Source organism: Scyliorhinus canicula, chromosome 5, assembly GCF_902713615.1.
Source record: "Scyliorhinus canicula chromosome 5, sScyCan1.1, whole genome shotgun sequence".
Lineage (NCBI taxonomy): Eukaryota > Metazoa > Chordata > Chondrichthyes > Carcharhiniformes > Scyliorhinidae > Scyliorhinus > Scyliorhinus canicula.
In genome coordinates, this window is record NC_052150.1 from 95203084 (window position 1) to 95209083 (window position 6000).

Here is a 6000-nt window from a genome sequence, read left to right on the forward strand (position 1 = left end):
GCATGTTTGTGTCTTGGTCCGTTGTGTCTATGGCAGATGGAAAACAAGACACCCAGCTTAATCCCATTCCCGCATTTGTTCCATGGCCCTGCAGGTTATGATAGCATTGATATTTTCGTGATTCTACTACTCCTTCAGGCACCCTACCAGCTCTAATCTTAGAACCATTGAATACCTACAGTGCGGAAGGAGGATATTCAGCCCACAGATTCTGCACGACCCTCTCAAAGAGCATCATACCTGGACACAATTCCCCATCCTATCCCCGTAACCCAGGACAATTTAGCATGGCCACTCCACCTCACCTGCACATCTTTGGACTCTGGGAGGAAACCAGAGCACCCAGAGGAATCCCACGCAGACACAGGAAGAATGTGAAAACTGCACACCGCAATCGCCCAAGATCAGAATCAAGCACGGGTCTCTGGCAATCTTGAGGCAGCAGTGCTAACCACTGCCACCGTGGCCGATCTATGTTTTTACAAATTACTTTAAATCTCCCACCTACCCAATCTGACCTCTCTGCGAAGGTAAAGAGGTCCTTCTCACCCACATTATCCAGGTTCCTCACAATTTGGGGAATCAACTCTCCCCTCAGCCTCCTCTGTTCCAAGGAGAACAACTACTGCCTATCCAATCTTCCTTCATAGCTGCATGTTTCCACTCTGACAATACTCACATAGAACATAGAACATTACAGCGCAGTACAGGCCCTTCGGCCCACGATGTTGCACCGTCCTGTGAAACCCTTCTAAAGTCCCTCTACACTATTCCCTTATCGTCCATATGCCTATCCAATGACCATTTGAATGCGTTTAGTGTTGGCGAGTCCACTACTGTTGCAGGCAGGGCATTCCACACCCTTACTACTCTCTGAGTAAAGAACCTACCTCTGCCATCTGCCCTATATCTATCTCCCCTCAATTTAAAGCTATGTCCCCTCGTGCTGGACATCACCATCCGAGGAAAAAGGCTCCCGATGTCCACCCAATCTAATCCTCTGATCATCTTGTATGCCTCAATTAAGTCCCCTCTTAACCTTCTTCTCTCTAACGAAAACAGCCTCAAGTCCTTCAGCCTTTCCTCATATGATCTTCCCTCCATACCAGGCAACATTCTTGTAAATCTCCTCTGTACCCTTTCCAATGCTTCCACATCCTATAATGTGGCGACCAGAACTGCACACAATACTCCAAATGCGGCCGCACCAGAGTTTTGTACAACTGCAACATGACCTCATGTCTCCGAAACTCAATTCCTCTACACAATGTTACACACCTCAATCAGGTGACCCCAATCTTCCCTGCTCCAAAGAAATCAATATAATGTAGGAAAGTGTGAAGTTAGGCATTTTGGTGGGAAGAACAAAGGAGCTGAATATTACTTAAATGGAGAAAGACTGCAGAAAACTGCAGCACAGGATTTGCAGGGTCTTGTCCATAAATCACAAGAAGCTAGCATGCAAGCTCAGCCAGTAATAAAGGAATGTTGGCCTTTATTTCAAAGGGATTTGAATGAAGAAATCAGGAAGTCTTGCTAAAACTGTACAAGGCACATGAATACAATGAACAGGTTTGGTCCCCTTATCTAAGGAAAGATATACTGGTATTGGAGGCAGTCCAGAGAAAGTTCACTAAGTTGATTCCAGATATGAAGGGTTTTCTTATGAGGAGACATTGAGTAGGCTGGGCCTGTACCCATTGGGAGTTTAAAAGAATGAGAGGAGACATTAATGAGACAAATATGGATTCTCAGGGGGGCTGACGGGTTAGATGCTGAGAGGTTGTTTCCCCTTGTGGGAGAGTCTAGGACCAGAGGGATAATGTCATAGTAACGGGCTACCCATTTAAGATAGGATGAGCAGGAATTTCTTCTCTCAGAGGATATGGAATCTGTGCAGTTCTTTATCGCAGGGAGCTGTAGAGGAACGGTCGTTAAGTATGTTCAAGGCTGGGATAGACAGATTTTTAATCAGTAAGGGAATCAAGGGTTATGGAATAAGGCAGGAAAGTGGAATTGAGGATTGTCTCATCAGATCAGCCCTGATCTCATTTGATGGCAGAACAGACATAATGGGCTGATGGCCTACTTCTGCTCCTACGTCTTAAAGTCTTATGACCTACCCTTGACTACTGATTTATTATTAGGTTTGTACTCTATCCCTTCCTGTCACATTCTGTTTATCATTTCCTGTATACTTTTATAATACCTTTGTCTCTTCCCTTGTTGCTCCTCTTTGATCTACCATATCTTCCCAAACTTGATCCGTTCTCCCAACTATTTGGTTTGAAATCCTCTCTGCCTCCTTAATTATGCAGCTCACTTGAACACCAGCCTCGGGGCAGTTTAGATGGAGACCATCCCAACGGTACAGTCCCCACTTTGTACTGGTGCCTGTGCTCCAAGAACCAGAATCCACATCAGAAATTCATAATACAGGAGCAGAATTAGGCCATTTGAGTCTGCTCCATCATTGATCTCATGGTGATTGATTTCATCCTGGCCTTAACTCCACCATCCTGCCCGTTCTCCATAACCCTTCAACCTACTACCAATTAAAAATGTCTAACTCATGAGGGCAGCACGGTGGCGCAGTGGGTTAGCCCTGCAGCCTCACCGTGCCGAGGTCCCAGGTTCGATCCTGGTTCTGGGTCACTGTCTGTGGAGTTTCCACATTCTCCCCGTGTTTGCGTGGGTTTCGCCCCCACAACCCAAAGATGTGCAGGGTAGGTGGATTGGCCACACTAAATCGCCCCTTAATTGGAAAAAGTGAATTGGGTACTCTAAATTTATATATTTTTAAAAAAATGTCTAACTCATTTACTCACTTTCCCAGCATCCGCTGCACTCTGGGGTAGTAAATTTCACAGATTCACAACCTTTGGGAGAAGTAGTTCTCTTTAACACTTTTAAATTTACTAGATTTTATCCTAAGACTGCAACCTCTCATTCTAGAATGCCATAAAAGAGGAAGCATCCACCCCAAGCCTACTTTATCCATACCTTTTATCATCTTGTATACCTCAATTCGATTTCTCCTCATTCTTCTAAACTCAGATAGTTTGATAGTTTTCTGTAACTCATGAACGAGGACCACCTCTGCAACAGAGCAATCTGAAGTCTCTTCCTATTTAAATAAGTTGCCGTCCCTTTCTCTGACCAAAATGCATAACCACACACTTAGCCATGTTAAACTCCCATCTGGCACATTTTGGCTATAGAACCTTCAATCCCTGTATCCAGGTTGTTTCTATAGATTATAAATTGTTGGGGCCCAAAGACTGAACTAGTGGCACCCCACTACTTATATATTACCATCTAGAAAAAGACCAATCTATCCCAACTCTGTCTTCTATCTGTCAGCCAGTCTTCTATCCAAGCTAATAAATTACCCCTAATCCAATGTGATCTCACCTTGTGAATTAATCTTCTGTATGGCACTTTATCAAACACCTTCCGGAAGTCCAAATATACCACATCTACAGGATCCCCATTATCCACTTTGCTTGTTACATCTTCGACAAACTCAAGCAAATTAGTCAAGCATGATTTGCCCTTCATAAACCCATGCTGACTCTTATGGATAATGCTTTGGCTTTCCAAATATCCTTGATTCTAACAATTTGCAAAAAACAGATGTTAAACTAACTGGTCTGTAATTCCCCACATTCTGCCTCCCTCCCTTTTTGAATAAGGGCATTACGTTAGCATTTTTCCAACCCACTGGAACCTTTCCCTTGGCCAGAGAATTTTGGAATATTATAACCAATGGATCCACTATCTCTGCTGCCATTTCCTTTAACACCCTAGGATGTCGGCCATCAGATCTGGGGATGTCTGCCCTCAGTCCCAATAGTTTGAGTACCATTTTACAATTGATGTTGATTGTTCCAAGTTCCTGCCTTTCTATTACCTCTGAATTGCCCATTCCTATGGGAATGGTACTGGTGTTCTCCACTCCGAAATCTTTTTGATTTAGTATCTTTGCCATTTATGTGTTCCCCACTATTAACTCTCTGGTTTGATCTTCCAAGGGACCAACATTCACTTTAGCGACTCTTCTCTTTTATGTACTTCTAAAAGCTTTTTCTATCTCTTTGGATATTTTGCATTTAGTTTTCTTTTGTAATTCATCTTCGCTGTTTTTATTACTCTTTTTACGTTTGGAAGCCTGCCACTTCTCCCACACCAATCTTTGACCCACACATTAATTTATCTAATTGTGAAAAAGGAGAATAAAAATATTTAAAAAAAAACAATAAGTCCAACTCATATGTACGAGTCCAAATTCCATCAATTATCATGGTCGAATGTCTTTCTTGTTGGGTTGGTGAGTTTGACGGTGGCATGTCCTTGTGAATGCCATCAGTGTCCCTGTGCATAAGGAACCAAGAAGTGGTCAAATCATTTCGTTGGCTGATTTGGAGTCTTTTTTTTCTTCCGATGCTTGTGATAGCGATGTTGGATGGCATCTGTCCTGAAAGCCAGGTTGCCTGTTGGTAGTGCAGCAAACATGAATTGGTAAGATGCACTGTCCTGCCATGGTATGTTATTGTACTGAGCTGAGCAGTAACAGTGTCCCTCATGGGCAGAGTTGTACCACGTCGTACCAGTCGTAGTTCCATTGGTGTAGTCTTTGTCGTGCTTGCTGTTGACGATGTTGCCTTTGGTACGTGTCGTGTCGTTGTCTTTGATATGGTTTTCATAGGTTGTGATGTTGTGTTGGATTGTTCTGTTGTTGTGTTCGCTGCACTCAAGGACCACACTCTGTGGATAATACGAGTCCTTCACACAGTTACTCGTGTCAGTGTGCTTTGTGGCATCTGCTATTTTCTTGAGCGTGCTGTCACTGAGTTTGCAGCATGCTCCGTCTGGAGTCATGTCTGGCTTACTTGAATCAGCTTTGGCGTTTGGTTGCTCCCCATCTCCCCTGGACAGCACGGTAGCATTGTGGATAGCATAATTGCTTCACAGCTCCAGGGTCCCAGGTTCGATTCCGGCTTGGGTCACTGTCTGTGCGGAGTCTGCACATCCTCCCCGTGTGTGCGTGGGTTTCCTCCGGGTGCTCCGGTTTCCTCCCACAGTCCAAAGATGTGCAGGTTAGGTGCATTGGCCATGATAAATTGCCCTTAGTGTCCAAAATTGCCCTTAGTATTAGGTGGGGTTACTGGGTTGTGGGGATAGGGTGGAGGTGTTGACCTTGGTGGGGTGCTCTTTCCAAGAGCCGGTGCAGACTCGATGGGCCGAATGGCCTCCTTCTGCACTGTAAATTCTATATGTAATCTGGAGTTTGGTCTGTTTCACCTGAGTCAGTATTGGTTTGTCGATGCTCCCAGACTGGAGTCTGGTCTGTGTCACCTGAGTCAGTGTTGGTTTGCCGATGCTCCCAGACTGGAGTCTGGTCTGTGTCACCTGAGTCAGTTTTGGTTTGTCGATGCTCCCCGTCTGGAGTCATAGCAGGTTCACTGGAGTCGGCTGAGATTTCTTGATGCTCCATGTCTGGAGTCAAAACATTCATGAATGCATTTGCTTGTGGAGAGGCTCGAGCGAATGAGGTTTGAAGTAACGTGGTGTCACCGGAGTCACCAGTGGTCTCACTGTGATTGTCGAGTGCTTCTGTACACACTAGCTGAGGTCTGTCACTTTGCACATCTTGTATGGGAAGTGGGATGCTGTTGTCACTTGTCTCACATACAGTGGATAGAGCCTCAGTAGCTTCTTGTTGTTCACTTGGGCTGGGTAGACTGTCAGAGTCTTCTTCTTGTGGCTCAAACAATGTGGGTGGACTGTCATAGTCGCGTTGTTGTTCACTGGAGCGTGGCAAACTGTCAGTCTTCTTTCTGTTGTTCACTTCAGCGTGGCAGACTTGCATCGTCTGCTGCTGGTTGCTCAGAGGAGGTTGCTAGACCCTCATGGTCTTGTTCCTGCAAGGACTGCGCTTTGGAGTCTTGCGTTGCTTCTATCATGGAGGCTGTCCACAAGCTCGCTGTGGAGGCTTGT